This window comes from Lepidochelys olivacea (genome assembly GCF_965140295.1).
Source record: "Lepidochelys olivacea isolate rLepOli2 genome assembly, chromosome: 18".
Taxonomy (NCBI): domain Eukaryota; kingdom Metazoa; phylum Chordata; order Testudines; family Cheloniidae; genus Lepidochelys; species Lepidochelys olivacea.
In genome coordinates, this window is record NC_140428.1 from 20,032,853 (window position 1) to 20,052,514 (window position 19,662).

The 19,662-nt window shown below is 45.9% G+C and overlaps 1 protein-coding gene across 1 annotated transcript in view; it reads right to left on the reverse strand.

Moving 5' to 3' along the window:
* The window catches only part of PIK3CD (phosphatidylinositol-4,5-bisphosphate 3-kinase catalytic subunit delta), a 51,131-nt gene extending 36,290 nt beyond the window's left edge, over positions 1-14,841 (reverse strand). The window contains exon 1 of the mRNA XM_084651581.1: positions 14,701-14,841. The gene's annotated coding sequence lies outside the window, so the exon portion shown is untranslated. The remainder of the gene's footprint in view (positions 1-14,700) is intronic.
* Between the last annotated feature and the right edge of the window lie 4,821 nt (positions 14,842-19,662).

Genomic DNA, 19,662 nt, shown 5'->3' on the forward strand with positions numbered 1-19,662 from the left:
TTTCTACGTAGTCATTGGAAAATATGAAATACTTAGTGTTACAGCTGGGCAAATTTTTTTTTAGTGCATGTTAAATGCGCCAAAAAATGAAATTGGGCACAGAAACGGTTTACAACTTGGGGTCACATACCGTGAATAGTTTTGGTCAGAAAAAAAAACAACACACAAAACAAAAAACAACCCACCACCACCTGATATTTTTTTTTCCCCCAGAAATGTCATTTCTTCTAGTGGACGTTCTCTTTTGTTAGTCAAACTGTGTGTGTGTGTGTGTTTTGGTGAGGGGAGAAAAGGTTTATTTTGAACTGAAATGGAATTTTTTGTTTTTTACATTTTATTTTTTGGCTTGGCCCTGAACTGACCCCTCCCACCCCACCCCCACGCACACTCCCAAGCCCAATGATTTTATCAGCTCTAGCATTCGTATTAGCCTTCCCATCGACCCCCCACCCCCACCCCCGCTTCACAAAGGAGATTCCAGAATTCTCTCCCCCACAGTACAGGTGGGGAGACTGAGGCACCAAGAAGTGAAGGGGCTTCCCCACACACTCAGTCCGTGACAGAACAGCGAACAGACCCCAGGAGTCCCAACTCCCAGCCTGACATCCTGCTCCCTGTACCTCATTGTCTCAACCCCATTTCTGTCTTCCAGAGCCAAGTTCCAGGTATACTAGGAAGAGTTGGTGCGGGTCCAGATTATAATTTTTTAAGATTAAAAATTATTATTTTGTTTTTAAAAGAATAGGGGGAATAAATGCACAGAGTGGGATGGCCAGGAGTGGGGGCGGGGGGGGGCCACAGGATGGGGGCTGATTTTGGCTTTATCCCTCCTTCCTTGCGGGAATGTGTAATTTGCTCCCCACACTATGAATAGCAGGAGAGTCTGTCCCCAAACCCAAAGAGTTGTTTTCAAACTTCAGATGGCAAACACTCCAAGGACAGCAGAGGGCATTAGTCATTACCCAGAAGCCACAGACTATCCTAATCCCCTCACTTTAGGGTTGCCAACCGTCCACGATTGTCCTGGAGTCTCCCAGAATTAAAAATTAATCTTTAATTAAAGTTTATGTTATGGGATGAAACCTCCAGCAATACATCCAACCAAAACTGGCAACCCTACTGCACTTGGTTTCTTCTTTGGGGATATGTAATGCTGATCAGGAGAATTAATCAGTTTCCACCCATTTATCCAGCAGGAAACATCCACAAGAGAACATAGCTTGGATTAATTTACTCTGCTGATTATGGTCAGAAAAGCGTTGTTCCCATCTGTTGATCTGTGCAGAATGAGTTTGGAGATGTTGGGTATAGTTCCTGATGGGCAGGTGCCCACATCACATCGGGATGGTTCCAGTTAGCCCTTTAGGATACGTCTACACACCAGCTGGCAGCATACTTCCCAGCACTGTTCAAGCTAACATGCTAAAACAGTGTGGCCACAACAGCACAGGCAATGGCTCAGGCTAGCTACCCAAGTACCTACCCAGAGGGTCAGACAGGCTCATACTGGCAGTCTCAGCAAAGAAACCAAGGCCTGAATAAGCCACAGGGCTGAAGTCCCTTCTTGCTCGCAGAGGGGACCCCCTTCGCGTCGGGGTGAGGCACGAAGACTATGCAGCGTGAGGAAAGCTCACCCTATTGCTTCTCACGCCGTGGATAATCAAGGCTTTGGCTTTTATCAATCTGACCCCTTTCCCTAGCACCTAAACCCAGTCTTGCCCACACTAGGAGCAACACTATGGGGTTTCATTTATTCTCCCTCCATGAAACTTGTGTTGAATTTGCTGTTTACAACTTAAAACCCAGGCTCAGCAGCTGCCAGAAAGGGGTCGCGTTTGGGGCCGCAAGTTCTCTCCCCCTTTAATCTGAGGGGGAAACCTGGGCTGCAGAGGCCAGGCAGGATCCCCAAAGTACCTCGGGAGCTGCTTGTAAGCCAGTCTTATGCATAAGCATGACAAGAGAAGCCCAGAATCTTATCTGCCAGTGCCTAGGAGCACAACACTTCCCCATCAGCAGTGAGGTAAGGATTCCCAGAAACACGAGCCATGTTTTATCTGTCCCGCTTCCTTAAAGAACATGTTGTATCACACTGGGACCGGATGCAGAGACCACAAGCCACCCATGTGTCTTAGAGAGGGAGGGAAGGAGCAGGGTTTGTGAGTTCAAGTCAGGCACAGCAACAGAAATGATCCTGCTCTCCTGTCCACTCACTACCAGTGAGAGTAGCAAATTTCCAGGACTCCCACCCACGACCTCCACTTCCCCACTACACCAACACGGTTCCAGTACTCTCCAGGAGGGCAGCGGGGGGTTGACTCTCCAGCACAGCTAAACTGGATTTTACATCCCATGCGGCATCCTGGAGGTGTGGCTCTGTGATCCAGACAGCAGGTGTGAAATACTGTACCCAGACTCCCTAGCAGCACAGCAGGGCTAACTCAGTCCTTTCCTCGGGAGGAAGATAAATTGAAGACCATGCACTGAGCCCTGCAGGGATTCCTCAGTCCAGGCCTTGAGTAACTCTGCCTGGACTGTAACACCACCATAGCGCCTGGAAACGGTGTGTTAGGAGAAAATTCATGCATCACTCACGTCCCGTCCCGTCCCCCCAGCATGCCACAGAAGGGTGATCCTCAGGCTAGGCCCTGGCTTGTACCATGCTCACCTGTGGACACGAAGGACAACAGCGGCAGCATTTCCTTCTCCATGGAGCCGCGCTGTGGCATGCAGCTTACTCAGAGTGTAGCACCAACACTTGGGTCACCGCGTTGAGCTACCCATAGTATATGACTCTTTACCCAGGCTGCCTATAAACGGTGGAGTGGAGAACTGAAGATGCTGATTTTGGCTTTCAAAGCTCTGGCAGGCCCTGGCTCCGTTCCAGACATTACCTGGTGGGTATGCGGGCTCGCCCAGCACCCTGCCACCAGAGATCCCATCTTATGCTCTTCCTGTAGCACAAGTGATAGGGCTCTGAGCTGAAGGTCCAGGGTTCAAGGCCTGCAAATCTTTGAAAGCCACTAGGGACAGGCGTTAGCTTCTTGGCAGGCGCTCAGGTACTACAGTGATACAAGAACCAGAATTATGCCAGAAGGGACCCAGGCTTTAGCTGTGGTGTTCACAGTTCGCTCACCCTTGAGGTTCTGGTCTCTCTCTTCCCCAAACTTTTAAATAAAAGCCCACTCCCAGGTGATGTTTTAAACATGACTAATGTCCCTGTCTTAGTCATTCTTCCTCCCAACCCTGTAGCCACTTGCTCCCTCAACCTGTATTCATTTACAATGTTACAGGGTTCGTTTATTATTGTTGGATGACATTTGGCCAGGTTCTGAACACCGCCCCCCAGCACCCTGAACACACTGACCATGACATTTTGGTAAAAGCCAGGAGTTGGGACGGGTGCCTTTGGGCCAGAATCCACCGCTCCACCCCCTTGTGCAGTGTCCTCCCTGCCAGCTTGTCGCTTCTCCCCACTCCAGGAGGGGCTACACGACTGTCGCAGAGTCTGATCTTTCATCCTGGGGGATCCCAGGGCACTCCAGGGACCATGCACTGGAGGTACATGTAAAAATATTAGCAAGATCAGCCCACCAGGAAACCTTCTTCCACTTTTCTCATCTCCTACGCCCAGCCCTATGTCATCAGTGTCACCCGCTGAACAACACCTGAGAGCCAAACCTGCCGCACATGTGAAAAGGGCTGCAGGATGAGGCTATCTATGGCATTTACTTGGCTCCTATAATTTCATCTTTGGACCTCACAGTCATTAACGCATTTATCCTCACAGCATCCGGCAAGGGTGGACTGTTCTATTATCCCCATGTCACAGAGAAGGAGTAGAGCCATATAAAAGAGACTAAATAACTCCCTCAAGGTCAGACAGAAAGTCGGTGGCAGAGCAGGGAATTGAACTCATGTCTCAGGCCCCAGGCTCACACCCTAACATCTTAAACACCCTTCCTCCCTGGGTGTGTATTTTAATTCTTTGTTCTGTAGGGCCCTGACCATAGCCCTCTGCAGGGATATACATAGGTTTGTCACCACACCCATTTGCTCAAGCGGCAGAAAGAGATGCTGTGATGGATGAGTGCTACAGAAAAGCCGAAAGAGAGAAACGGGCACAAAAAAAGCACAGAGCTCCCCAGAACCTTACAGAAATAATAGTCTGTGTATAGACCACAGACACACAGCACAGCAACAAAAATATACCACGAGCACCTCCCATTAGAACACAGCCCTAAGGAGGGGCCTCACCCTCCAATGCTTCCTCATTCACCCTGAGAAAGAACCTCTTTCCTGGCCCATCTGTGCACAAAAGTCTCTTACCCCGGGGGCAGCATTTTAGCTCCCCCGTAGCTCCAAGTCTTTGCTTAACAAGAGCACCAGTGAGATGTCCTTTAAGGTAAGGTGACTATTTCCCAAAGGGAAAACAGGACACCACGTGGGGCTAGCCCTGGCCCTCCCTCCCTCCCTGCACAGGGCTGGCCCGAGCTGCTCACCTGAGGCTTCCCTGCCTCCCGTGCAAGGCTGACCCAACCTACTCGCCCCAGCCCCATGCAGGGCTGGCGTCACTGCTCACCGGAGTCCGGACTGTCCCCCCTGCGAGGCTGGGGCTGGTGTCGCTACTCGTTTCAGCCCTGCTTCCCGCCCGCGCAGGGCTAGCATCTCTGCTCACCCCCATGCATGTTCCTCTGTGCCCCACTTTCATTTGTCCTGTTTGCTCATGCCAACTGATCAAGTTGGCAAAAGCAAACAGGACAAATGCCCACTTCTGCCAAAAAAAAAAAAAAAGTCGGGACAGCCAGGACAGGGCTTAAAAAGGGACTGTCCTGGCCAAAACAGAATGTATGGTCACCTTACTCCAGGGCTCTGCTTTGGCTGACTGGGCTTTTCAAGTCCTGCAGTAGCTGCCTCTTGGAAGGGGCTGTGTACGGTCTGCAGCCCCCTTTATGGGTGCTGCAGGCATGACTGGGTGCATAGCAATAAGACGAAGGGAAATGTATTTTGCTCAGAATGTATTCTCTGATCTCCTGAGATGGGCAGGGCCCCAGCAGACTGAGGGGCAGAGTTGCCCCATCTTTACCCCTTACCCTTCTGTAAGGAACAAACCTGTCTGATGGGGACCACAATGAGGCTAGCAGGAGGATGCGTGGGAGAACCCATGCAGGGCAGGAGACAACCAGGTCATTGCTGGATTCTTGAAAGTGACCTGCATATCTGAGGAAGGTTTGGGCCATGAACACATCCTCTGCGCGGAGCCTTCCATCACCCCTAGCAGTCTTTAAGACAGACAAGCTCCTATGTGACAGAGATGACAAAGCTTGGACCTCCCAGCAGGCATGGAAGAGGAGGCATGATGCCTCAGTTCCCTAACCTCTCCTAGAAGATCAGGCCTGCGAAAGACAACTGATTTTACGAGGCGATTAAGAAAAGCCCACTGCCTCTGCGCACTGACGGCTCCTGGAGGTTTCATCACAGTGTGCTGACCACGGGAATGGCCACACTGTGGAATAATTTTTTTAGAAACGTAAACCAACTGTGGGAGACTGGGCTGGTAATGAGATATTGAGCTCTCTCCCCATGGCCCCCGTCGCCGGTTCAGAGTTAGCCCAGCAGCGACCAAGAGATGGTAACAACTAACAGTCGTTGCGTAAGTTCCTTTGTAAAATGAATGGTGTGGGTTCGGCCTAGTTCCTAGGGGACGTCACCAAAGCTATCACTACTGGCACTAACTGGCTCCCTTATGGCAGCCTCATGGCCCGCTGTTCCACACGTAGGGGCCTTGTCTTCACTAGGGGTGCTCTTACTTCCAGTTAGCTAACACGACATGAAATCCTAGGGAAGACACGGCAATCGTAGTTTAAAACACAGGCTGGAAATGGAGGTTAAACCTTAAACTCCCCCATAGCCTTCATCTTACCCTGCTAACCCACGTGAAAGCTGCAAACTGCCCTGCCTTCACTAGGCTTCTACCTCGTGTTAGTTACCATGAGATAAGAAGGTCCCCTTCTTCTTAATGCATTTGCACCGCAAGAGCATGTCAGGGCAGGGTTGAAGTACATTGGTGAGACAATGTGGAAAATACCTACAATGCAGGGTAGTCCCTGAACTGGTATATCGGGGTAGCATTTGCAAAACTACATTATTTGTTGCCATGCTAAACATATTGGTATGACATAAGTATGGGGCTTCAGTCATGTACTATGAGTTCAGAACATGCCCCGAGGACGGTGTCATCACATACAAAGCTCTTCTTTATGCAGTACATTACATAAAGAGACACTTAAAGTTATCCAGTCACTATTAAGCAAGCCAGCCCCTTGAAAAACAAAAAACCTATCTCCTCCTACAAAGCTTATCAACCACAGCTCCAGCGTGTTTACAATATGCAACCACTCAGGGGGTGAGAGAAAAAAAAAAGATCACAAACGGCACAGCATTACACAAGCCTCCACCATGCTGCACCAGGCAGATGCGAATGCTCCGACGCCTACAAATTGACAGCAGCAACATTGCTAATCCCACGACTGCAAAACTAACTTTCCAGTTTGTAAAAAGTGCCTGGTGCAGAGCTCACAGGTGATGCACGTAGAGTAGGGGACAGCAAGAAGGGACTTTCATGTTAGGCAGTGACGGGGGTGGGGAAGACGACCAAGGGAATTTATACCCAGACACACACACACACACCCTTCCCCCACCCCCCAACTTTGATGAAAATAGACCAAAGTTCCTATTTTGGCTCCATTCTTGCAATAAGTTCTGCACAGACAGAAATCACGGTGGACTCACCCACAACAAGCTCACTGCAAGAGGACGGCCTTTGTGGCTACATTTGTCCGTTAAAGTCATCTAGAACCAATTAACCTGGAAAATGTATTTATTTATTTAAAGTGAATTTCACGCTGGTGAAAGGTGCCAGAACAGCTTCCTTGGGGACTGAATTCATCTCTCTGTGGCAATGCAAGCTTCCCCTGCATCATCCCAGCAAATGCATCTACCCATACCTACAGGGCTCCATCTCGGCGCAAAAAACCCTTCAGTTCTAGGCTTCTTTATTGAATCTTGCCAGCAAGGCAGGAAGGACTCTCTGTTCTGCTACCAAGAGTACTGACACCACCAACTCATTTCACATAGGCCACTACTGAACAGCCATCAGATGGTGACTTACTGGTTGCTGTCAGCCTTGAGCAGATATAAGCCAGTAGCTATATCTAGTGGCTAGTAGAAGTTGCTGCTTCACTTCCCCCTTATGAAGCCCCTGAGGAACCCAGCCCACATCATTGTGGGAGTCACCAAAGCCTTGCTCCTGGGCTACCAAGGGCATTCTCTTTGGGGAACAGTAAGAACATTTATGCTCATCAAGTTTTGCTTATACCTTACAATTCCTATTAAGTCATTTATGAAAGGCCCAGACCCTACGGTCCAGCTCAGCTGTGCCTAAAGACATGTTTGTGCGCCCCCAATCCCTGGGACAACCAGTAGCTTGTTTGACCCTCCACATAAATAAGAGCTGCCACAGGGCTGCTCTAACTTCTGTTACCATCCATCCTATTTTACTCCCTCTTAAGGTCTTTGGTTCCCTCTCCAGTATGGTGTGGCCAGATCTGACCAATAAACTAAACACACAAGGTTATCTAACCAAAGTTAGTTTCTTATCCACACAGGTAAAACTCTCATCATCTAATGTTTTTATTACTGCAACTTCTCTCTGGCCCTGACAAATGCCATCTTGCCCTGCTCATATCCATTCAGAATGCTGCCACAAAGATCCTTTTCCTAGGCCATCACTTGGACTATAGCACTCTCTTTGAATCCCTCCACCAGCTCCCCCTCCTCCATTAAATCAAATACAAGCTGCTTGTCTTCCCTTTTAAGGTCCTTCACAGTCAATCCCCACCCTACATAACATCTCTCGTTTCCTATCAAGCTGTTGATGCTCCCCTCCAATCCGCCCACAATGCCAGCTGCCGCTGCCCACTTGTTACATTTTCAAACAAGCACCTTTGTACTTTCTCCTCTGTTGCCCCATATGCTTGGGAGGTGCTCTCAGCACAGATCTGCAACGCTACCTAATTATCCACCTTCAAATCCCTCCTTAACCCTCTCCTTTGCCATGATACCTACAGAAAAAAATTGACAACAGCGACACTGACTGTTGGCGTGCAGAGACTATTGCCTATCATGATGATGAATACTGTCTCATTGTTCACTTATGCACCCCCATCTATCTATATCTATTTGTTGTCTCATCTTATACTTCAATTGTACACTGCTTGGGGTAGGGACTTTTTGTTGTGTTCATATAGTGACCAATGGGGTCCTGGTCCGTGACTAGGTACTATGGCAATACAAATTAATAAATAATTATTAATAATAATATGAAATAAATGTTAATTTCCTCAAATCCTCATTTGTATTATCTACTCTATTTCAGACTATTTGGCCAACCATATTCTGAACTCTACTTCTATCTAAAATAAAATCAAGGAAAGGATTTCCACGTCTTCTCATGTCTAAACCAGCCTATATTTTATACATCAATCATTTATATTCTGCCAGTTAATTCACTGCATTCCTTTGCTAATAGCCTTTTTCATCCTTTTGCTGTTTATATATAATCTTATCTGCTATAATGTTTCTACAGTGTCTTTGAGTTAAAGATCTAAGCACTTGACAATTAATCTCCTTTACTCACCTTCTTCATAGGTTGGTTAAAAACACAAAACTATTAAACTGAAGCAGAGGGGTCCAATTCAACTTGTCCAAGACAGCAGAACAAGAACTAAATCAGAGTCAAGACCCACCAGTACTTTGTTCTGAACACTAGACAATGATTCCCTTCCTTGATAGCAGAAGAGCTGATGTTATCCATTGCTTGTTCGGTATCTCTTAGTGTCAAAATATCAATGAGGAACATCAGTGTAGTGACCATGGAGTCTCATTAGACACCCCACATGACGTAGATTTAATACTGCATTGCCTGACGTCTCAGTCCTGCAGATCAAACCCTTTGCTGAAGTCGAGGGAAATTTTATCTACACAAGGACCACAAGGTCAGCCCCAAAGCATTCACTTCTACCCTTTGGTTTAATCCTGCTCTTTCATATGCAGGAACTCTTGTCCCCAGAGACTTTACACTGCTCACACAAACACATACAGCCATTAGAAGCTCACAGGGGAAAATAATGGGAAGCAGAGCTCTGCTAATATAATCTGGACTGGAACTAACCTTGTTTGTGCATATGGCTAATGGGGAAGGGGCTGTCAGCAAGGGGAGACAGAAAAGAAGTCCTTATACATAACAGGCTGCTGTTCTATAGGTCTTCCTGCTCCAGAATAAATAGAAAGAAGAATATCAAACCGATCCACCCTCACTTACACTAATAGACAAGCATGGGTGAAATACCAGACCCCTGAATCTAACCACAAGCATATGCAGGGGTAAGTGGGGGATGGGGCGGTGGAGATCAGGTAAAAATCATTTAGAAGAAGAATACCAAAGCCAAACATCATGCACCATCCTGGAAGTGACACACAAATCAACGGGTTTGAGAGAGGGGGTAGAGGGAAAAGCTTGGACAAGTTAAAGAGAACAGCAGAAGAATAGTGAGGAAAATTAGCTGTCTAGAGCAGGGGTTCTCACTGCAAATTTTTTGGTGGCCACTATTACAATTTTCCCTAAAATAATTAATTTAAGAAAAACAAATAAATATGCACATATACCTGTCCAAATCAGTTATTTACAAAGGGTTTTTATTTGCACACTCAATAATAATGTACAGTTGTGTCTATTCTTTACTGGACTTAAACAGAACAGAAACACAAAAAAGGTGTTTTGCATGTTCTTGTCTTTTTTTGGCTGTGGTTTTTGGAGAGTTTTTTAGGCTTACTAGCTAGAAAGTCTGCTCCTGTGAAGTGATATTTGTATATTTTTTAATATCACTTTTCACAGCAGCAGACTGGTTACCTAGCTCTGAGGCAGTGATGAGTGATATTTACAAACATACAAATACCACTTTTCACATCAGACTTACTCAGCCCTGGCAAGCCAGGGGACATATTAAGCCCTGGATGGGGAGGTGGGTGGGGAGACAGCAGGGGCCAAGGGTGATGGGATGGATGGGTGAAGGGCTGGGGGCAGCAGCGGGGGCCAAGGGTGATGAGGGGGGTGATGAGCCCAGGGCCAGGAAAAAGGAGCCTGCCACTGCACAGCCAAAACCCAGAGCCCAAAGCCCCAAGGTTAGAGCCCGTGGCCGGAGCCTGCCGCTTGCCACCTGCCACCCACCACCCCAGGCCTGAAGCCGGAAGCCTGAACCCCACTGCCCCTGGGAAGGTGGGGAACTCACACCAGCTATCTGCTCCTCTTGGACTTGTGGCGCCAAAGGGGGGCAGGGCCCAACCCCTCCTTGCAGCCCAAGGGAAGGAACCGTTGCTTTGCCCCCACCCCCAATCACTGCCCAGGAGGTTGTGGCCACAAGAAAAGCCCCTGGTGGCCACATGTGGCCATGGTGGCTGCATTTGAGAAACACTGGTCTAGAGGGACCAAAGACCCTTTTCTGGGTAGAAAGATTTTGGGTGTCACAACGCAATAGATGCGTTCATAGTGAAGCGATTGAGTTCTCAATGTTACTTGAGGAAGCATGTCTAGGGGAAAACAGCACAGTCCAGCAGTTAACGCGGGGGCTTGGGCAATCAGGACTCCTAGATTCCATTCCCCACTCTGACTCTGTGTGCGACCATGGGCAAATTATCTAACTCCTCTGCTTATCAGTTTCCCCAGAAGTTAAACAGAAATACCAAAATCTACCTTACAGGGATGCTGTAAGTCTTAAATATTTGTAAAGCGCTTTGGGATCCTTTGATGAAAGGCACAACAGAAGTGGAAGGTATTATTATTCCTGCTCAACTGAGCTCAATTTGGAGTTTGGTGGAGCTGGTGATGAATTAAAGCATCTAATTAGAGAGAAGACGTTTCTGAAATAAATGTTTCAACCCCTGTATGGGCCATAAAGCCAGAAACCCAATACATCTCACTGGTGGAAAAGAAAGAAGCCTCCACATATTTCTAACTATACCAGACAGGAACCAACTTTCTCTGTTTTTGGCTCCCTCCCTCCCTAAACACACACACACACACACACAAGATGTACACATATCTCAGTTTTTAAAAGACCTTCTTCCTCATACCCCATCAAACCACATAATTCAAACTCCACAGCTAAGAACACAATAGGCAGCGTCTGCTGCCATTAACTGGGTATTTGGCAGCACACCCTAGTATCCAATGAGGTAAGGCTGGCTACGGTTGGCCAGCCACAAAAATAAGTGGGTGACTCCTGATAGCTGCAGGCAATCTGCTGGGTGGGTGATGAATTCTAAAGCTCAGGAACAAGGAAGAACAGGCTTAAGTATTAACAGGTCAAGTGCCTTCCACCTAGTGGTGCAGAACAGGAATCTCAGAGCAGTGGGAGATTTAAGAGTGAGCCTCATTCAGCCCTCCTTGGCCAAAAGGAAAGTCACTGCAACATGGTGTTCTCTGAGGTGTTCTCTGAGAAAGGGGTACAAAATGGGGGGGAGCAGAGAATGTGAAAGGAAATTCTTAGGGCTCTGAAAGCAACAAAGCAATCCAGGTGTTAGAGGAAAATATTTCCTAAGCACCAAACTATAGCTCATCAGACTCTTTTAAACTTGCTAAAGAAACAGCTTGTCTGGAGAATAAGACGGTCTCCTGGTGGCCCAAAAATTAATAAGGCTTCATGGCATACAGCACATACTTATACTGGATCCTCCATATGCCACAGCAACATTGAGAGTTCACCAGCTGGCAAGCTACAAAGCATTGGAACCTAATGGACAATGAGGCCTTATAATCTCTCAAAAATGGAGAGATTAAATTGAGGTTTGTCTACACTAAAGGAAGATCTGTAAAACAGCTGAAGTGTCACATGGCAACATGTAGAGCTACAAGAGTGATTAGAAAGCGTGGAGGGACTGAGATGTGAAAAGGTTAAAAGGGGTAAATATGCTAAGCAATAACTAAGGGAGGGAGCAATCTACAAATGCATGAAGGATGAAAAGAAAAACAGGGAAAGAAAGGGATTTAGTGTGTCAACAAAAAGCTATAACAAGGAATAATGACAAAAAGCTGATAATAATTAGGCTGAATATCAGGAAAAACTGCCTGATGCCAAGGTCACATCTATTGGCTCGTAGAATAGCCTCCCAAAGCAAGCGGTAGAAGCCCCATTGCTTGAGAAGCTAAGATTGACGCTAGCTGCCCATGATATGCCAAATTTTCAAACACCTCAAGTAACATTCCCCAAAAGATACTAAACCCCCTTAAATTTCTTATGCCCTATATCTCATGCCAGGATAGAATTTTGGGGGGGGGAGTTTAGAAGAGAGTTTTATTTCCTATAATGGAAATGTCTCCCCAGACTAGAAAACCAGGATTTCTTAATCACCTTGTAACCTGATCACATTTGTGATAGTCAAAAAAATGGCTTACAATAGTCTAAATGCACTAGCATCTAAAGTCCCAACCAAGATTGAGTCCCTGTTATACTAGGGACTATACAAAACACAAAAGATGCTGCCCCCAAAAAGCTTGCGAACTAATTACACAGCAAGATTAAGGCTGGGTGGGTTATGTAAATCAAGCAGGGGTAATAATGAGGATTTTAAAGCAATGGGAAACTGTCTGCATCCCTTAACTGTTTACTTCCAGACTTCTTAATGTTTGGGATTTCTTCTGAAGTTGTGGAATTTTTGTAAAGAAGATTTCTGTTGCTAGAAAACTCTTTAATCTAACAGACAAAGTCACATCAAGATCCAATGGCTGGAAGTTGAAGCTTGACAAATTCAAACTGGAAATAAGGCCCAAATTGTTATTGAGGAGGAACCATTGGAACAATTTACCAACCAATGTGGTGGATTCTCCATCACTTGAAGTCTTTAAATCAAGACAGGATATCTTTCTCTAGTCTAACCACAAGTTATTGTGCTTCATGCATGAATTACCAAGTGAAATTCTATGAGCAGACTAGATAATTACAATGTACCCTTTCTGGATTTAAAAATCTATGAAATTTTGGGAGGGTGATGACTGGATGCCATTGAAACACACTTTAGTTTTAATTTGGGAATTTAAATTAGATTGGATAAAACATTAGGAAGTGCATAACAGGGATCAATCCTGAATACGTGGGGGGAGGGGGATCAAGGAGGGAATGGGTATGAAAGGACCTAGAGGACCTTCCTCTGTAGATAGCACAAATTTATGAACAGAAAAGAGCTATAAATGGTCTAGAAGAGGGAGCAGAAAGAAGCCAGATGACATAAGAAATGGATCCAAAAACTCAACACTGGGAAGTGAAACATGTCTGGTCCTGCCAGCCCTTCCTCTTCAATGATGCCTGCCTTCCTTCCCCCCCACACCCCTACAAAAATATAATCTTACAATGGTCTGCTCTCCAAAACGCTTTGTTATAAAAAGCATTTTTCCTTTTTTCTGTTTTGTTTCTGAAGAGTATGATAAGCAAATTGTAATGTAGATTGTTTAGCAAATGTTCTTGGGCATTAAAACAGTTTAACTTGCCTAAAAGGGATGTCTCTTTTAGGGGCAAATACTTCCAATTGTTTCAACAAGTATTATAGTAAAAACCACTAACCATTCAATCCAAACAAGACCAGTCTGAAACAATTGTTGCAGTCAAAGTTGCCACACACAAAAAGACACACTGCTTCAAGCTTGTTTTTCCTCTTGCAACAAAAACCCCTCACAATCGCTTATGATGCTTTGGAAACAAACTCACCTCATTTCTTAATATCACATACTAATATCAGCACACAAAAATGACTGACTTCACGCTACTGAGACGATAAAGCACTCAAAGGAAGGAGGAGGATCTTATTGGAGACTATGTCATATCCTAGAAACAGAGCACTGTGTTGATATATTGGATGTGACAAATTATAATGAACATGCTGGGTTATAAAAATCACACAAGGCAAAAATATTAAACGGCTACTCCTAGGAGAGGGAAGGAAGCGTATTTTAAAATCAGAGTCTGACTTTAACTCCATGTCTTCTTGTTGTGTGTATAGCAAAGGCATCTTAACAACGAACACTTGGTAGGCTTGCATGTTCTCTAGGCAGGGCGACTGAATTCTTGATGAAGTAATACCATGTAGTGGCTCAGAAAAATCTCAAGCAGCAGGAGTCCGCACACAAAGAAAATGAAATATTCATTTCAGTCCAAAGAACGAGAACATCTGGCATTCAGCAGCCAAAGCGCAGCAGGAGTACATGGGTGCCCAGCTTCCCAAGACCGCTTTGCCTGAGAGGATGGGACCAGCCCACAGGAGCGGAAGGCGGCCCAGCGCTCTGCATTATGACTCAAGGAGGAAGCAGGGAAAGGGACAGCGGGCCCGGCAGCTTTACCCGCAAGGATGGAGAGAAGGGCAAAGCCGCAGGAACGCCGGCAGGGCCCACCCCCGCCCTAGGGAGCCTGGGGCGGGGAGGCCAGCGAGGGGCAAGGCCGGGGTGCTGCAGAGAGGAGTCCGGGTCGTTTCCTGCGGCTCCTTTAACGGGGTGCATGGATGGGGGCGCAGTGGGGAGCGCTCCCCCCTCCCGCAGGGGTCTGGCTGCGCCCCGCCCCTCCCCTCCTCTCCTCCTCCTCCTCCTCCTCCTCCACTGACCTGACTCGGCCGGCTCCGTGCCCATTCCTGGCCGGGCTGCTGCTCTCCCCGCCCGGCATGGACCCGCTCGCTCGCCCGCCCGCCCGCCGGTGTAGCGGCGCGGCTGCAGCCGCCGTCCCCGCCCGGGGAGGGGGAGCGGGGGGCTGGGCCCCAGCGCGCGGCTCCGCCTCTCCCCAGGGATAGGGCAGGGCAGGGAGCGGCGGCAAAGTGCCCAGCTCGGCAGCAAGGGCGTCAGGGGCCGTCTGCAAAGTGCCCGGCCCCAGGGGGCAAGGACTCCCCGGCAAAGCCCCCACCTGGCAGCTGGGGAAGGGTGGCTGGGGGCCCAGCTCCCGCAGCACGAAGTCAAGGGGTTACACTGAGCCGGGGTGAGAGCCTGGGCAAACCCAGTGACATCCCCGCCCCAGGCCAGATCTGGCCCTTGAATTCCTGCAAGACCTACCACCCCCAGGAGCATCACTATCCAGACAGACTCTGACCTGGCCAGGAATTTCCCCACAGCAAAGAGAGTCCCCCAGATTACCACAGTACTGATTGCCACAGGAGCCTTGTCAAACTCTACCAGCCTATACTTGTTACTATTGCAGCCTCCATCAGGAGTGGGGCCCTGGCCTGCCAGGTGCTCCTGCAAACACAGAGTGAGGACTATCCACCCTCCACCTTTCAGTGAGCTTGCAGCCTAATTTAAAGTAAAATACAACAAAGCAAGTGTGTCAAACAACAGAAGGGAACCAGAGAAATTATTTTGAAAGTAATACATTAATTTTTTCCATCATCGTCATCATGACGGTTGAAGGAGAAGGTTTTGTACCATGTTTGCAAGTTTGTGCTAGAAATCGAGGGCAATGACTGGCGAGTACCTCTGAGCCTTCCAAGGCCCAAATGTGAGACACAATGTAGCACAAACATCCCAAATCTCTCTCTCTCACACACACAAAATTATTCAGAGCAAACAAGCTGATATGGGATTCATTCCTCTTCTGAAAATAGCTTTCTATAATCTCAGTTACATGATTTTTCCTAATTACAATTAATTTTCAAAATTAAAAGTGAGGGGACACTAACTCTGTGTGGAAAGTAGGTAACTAAAATGAGCGCCATCCATCAAAACGAGATACATTTGAGAGCTTTGTGATAGACACATACTGTAGCTACTCTTTCATAACAGCTCGTTGCATTTAGTCAGTGCCTTCTGTTCAAGGATCTCTCAGTATAAATTGAATGAATCAAGCCCCAGAACACCCCGGGAGGTTGCCATTATCCCCATTTTACAGATAGGGAAACCGAGGCACAAAGAGTCTGCGACTTGCCTGAGTTGTCAGAGAGAGTTAATGGCTCTTAGGAGAGATTTTCAAATGCACACATGGCATTTAGGCTACTAACTCTGATGGAAAATTAATGGGAGTTAGATGGCTCACTGCCATATGTGCATTTGAAAATCTCCCGATCTTACAAGTTCAAAACGTATTTTTGACGCATGGGGTGTTAAATAATAAATAGCCAACAATAGAACCCAGATTTCCTGATTCCTGTTTCCTTGCTTAGTTCCCTAATGACTACCTCTTTATGATTTGTTTCTATTTATGTTACAATAGTCGATCAGAGTAGAAAGAGAATAATTCTATGTTATAAATGTTAGAGCATTATCCCACTCTCACTGGTATCAGCTCTTGTGATTTTACCATGAATCTCACAACACTTGATGTTTTTCTTGAAGTCCCAGACTCCTGGAACGGGATTCTTGCTCAGTCACACACAAGATATTTTTTGAAAATATCTCATCATTTTTTACATTTGGGGTTGGTAATACCAAAACCTTAGCATAAGTACAAAATGTCACTATCAATCATAGAGTTAGACAGAACACCTTGTCTTTAATATTGTTTAAATCCAGATATCACATTTTATTCTGACCTTTTTAAATTCTGAGCCTCTCAGTTTTAAACCATAGGCCCTGGCATGTGTTGAGATATTTTTGACAGACAGTTTACAGGAATTCTGGTTTCTGTTCTGCTTTTTTGTAACAGCCTTTCTATTCATTATTTTTGCCTATCACATGTGCAGCAGTACATGGCAACAACATGGGCTTGTGGCAGTATATGGTAATAACAAAACATTTGCCAGAGGGGCCCACATGACACTGGACAAAGAAAAGTGGGCTGTGGGAGACAGGGGAGTTGAAAGGAGAAAAAAAAAATAGTTACAGTCCCACACCGGTAAGACCCTAAGAACTCCAGGACAGCAAGAGAAAGGAGTGGTAAGTTTGTTTGCTCTCTATCCCATATTACTCCAGTAACTCAAGAGTTAATTCTTTTATAGAGACCAAAAGAATACTTAGGGCTTCAGAAAAAACATAGAAGACATGGTCCGTTGCCCCAGAGAATGTACAAGCTAAATTTTACAAAGATGACATAGTAAGTTAGGATAACAAATCAGTAGGAAGCGGATGTGATGTGAAAGGATCATGTTGTTACTTGGTGTATACACATGGTCTGAGCCAAGTCCATTTAGTTTCTGTGTTCCTGTTTATTAGACATTCCTGAAAACAGAATCATACATTGTTACAACTACTGTTCAAGCCTACACCCGTGTTTAACTGATTATTCTGGAGACTGAGCAAGTGTGAAGGAAGTGTGGTAGTTTCTAAACTGGGGACAAAATTTATTTTATATGCACATAGCCACAAGCGAGAACATTAAAAGCAAAACAAAAAGACCCACCTTTTTGTGAGCAACATTAAAGACACCATTTGTTTGCCTGACTGGGTTTTATGATAGAAGAAGCTACTGGTGTGGGCCAGGAAGAAAGGATTAATGAAAACCCTCCAACTCATGCTGTTGTTGGCCCATATTGCAAGATACCTTGACCCGAGTCCTTCCGGTATAAACAAGGCCCTGAGTTCAGCTCCCCCACCTACAGAAAATAAAACACAGTAAGTACGTGTGTTGGATCATGGGCTGCTGCTGCATGATCACCAAAGTCAAATCGAGAGTATATTTTCAAGGCAGGAGACACCTATCTTGTGACCACATGTGGGTATGACTATATGTATTACACCCTCCTCTTTGAATTTGTTCTCCTCTTACACCAAATCTAGTCCAAGCCTTTTGTCTTCATCATCAAGGCCTTTCACAGCTCTTTCCCTCCATATTTATCCACTAGCCTCTTTTCACATTGCTCTCTACCCTTTCTGTTCCAAACAATGATGTCAGCCATAACCACCTGCTCATTTGCTTTTCCCACAACACCCCGTATGCACAGAACATGTTCTGTGAACGGATCCATATAGCTGCTAACCTGCCTTCCTTCAAATCCCTTCTCAAGACCAATTTCTGCTGTGAAGCTTACAATAAACTCATCCAATGTTTAAAGGTCAGACAGAACAGGCAGGCAGGGGCAGCTGAAGAACATTATTACAGCTCAGCTCCAGGTACTGCTAGCAAGAGTGCTCTCAGCTACCATGGCGGAACATGGGGAGAGAAATGACATATGGGCTCCCAGGACCCAAGCCCTATAGGGCTTTATAATAGTATCACATATAATTTTATTTATAACCTGTACACAGAACTGCCAGTGTCAAAGCTCCAATAGCCAGGAGTTTAAAAAAAACAAACCCCAAAAAAAACACAAAAAAACCCACAACCACATTTAATTGCACCACAAAGCAAACAGGAAGCCATCACACTCTTTGGAGAATTACTACTATTTTCTCCATGGGGTTAACACCATTAAACAGGCAGGCAACCACATTCTGCATCAGCTGTAATTTCCAGTGGATCTGCAAGGGTAGCTGGTTCCCACTCTAATTTAAGCACGATATAAAATCTAGGTAATAAATAAATAAATCATTATTATTATTGAAGTCAAAAGAGTGGTTTTGCCACTGGATGCGTAGCAGGGTCAGGCTTGCGTAGGGTGAGCAGGAGGTCAGGCTAGATGATCATGATGGTTCCGTCTGACCTTAAAGTCTATGAGTGCATTACAATAATGCAATCTGGAAGTCACAGAGGGAAGACGTCCACGACCTCGTCAGCTCACCTCTCAGAGTACAAACACACAGAAGATAAGGTCCTTTTTTAGAGGAGCTTACAGCCGGCCAATGGACAGTATACCAGTACTGGTATTTTAAGATATGATGACCATTATTCTAGATTCTCTTTTCCCATCCTCAAGTTGAGTCTCTGCAGTGGGTTCTAGTGTCACACTGCTGCCTTTTACATCCATTCTTAATTTGGAGCAGCACACGGTCTCTCCTGGGTCAGGAACATAAATAGAGAGCAGAGCCTAAGAGAGTAGCCTGCAAATCTTAGGACTTTACAGTGTTCTTCTATACCAGATATTAGGGGGAAGGAATAGTTAGCATGTATATACGAAAAAGAAAAGCAGTACTTGTGGCACCTTAGACACTAACAAATTTATTTGAGCATCCAATGAAGTAAGCTGTAGCTCACGAAAGCTTATTCTCAAATAAATTTGTTAATCTCTAAGGTGCCACAAGTCCTCCTGTTCTTTTTATAGTGATATAGATATACAGATAAGTTGGAAGTTACCATACAAAGTGTGAGAGGCTAATTAGTTAAGATGAGCTATTATCAGCAGGAGAAAAAACTTTTGTAGTGATAATCAAGATGGCCCATTTAGACAGTTGACAAGAAGGTGTGAGGATACTTAAGGAAATAGAAAAGGAGGACTTGTGGCACCTTAGCGACTAACCAATTTATTTGAGCATAAGCTTTCATGAGCTACATGCATCCGATGAAGTGAGCTGTAGCTCACGAAAGCTTATGCTCAAATAAATTGGTTAGTCTCTAAGGTGCCACAAGTCCTCCTTTTCTTTTTGCAAATACAGATTAACACGGCTGCTACTCTGAAATCTGTCATGTATATACTGTAGCACTTTAAGTGAGCTGTAGCTCACGAAAGCTTATGCTCTAATAAATTGGTTAGTCTCTAAGGTGCCACAAG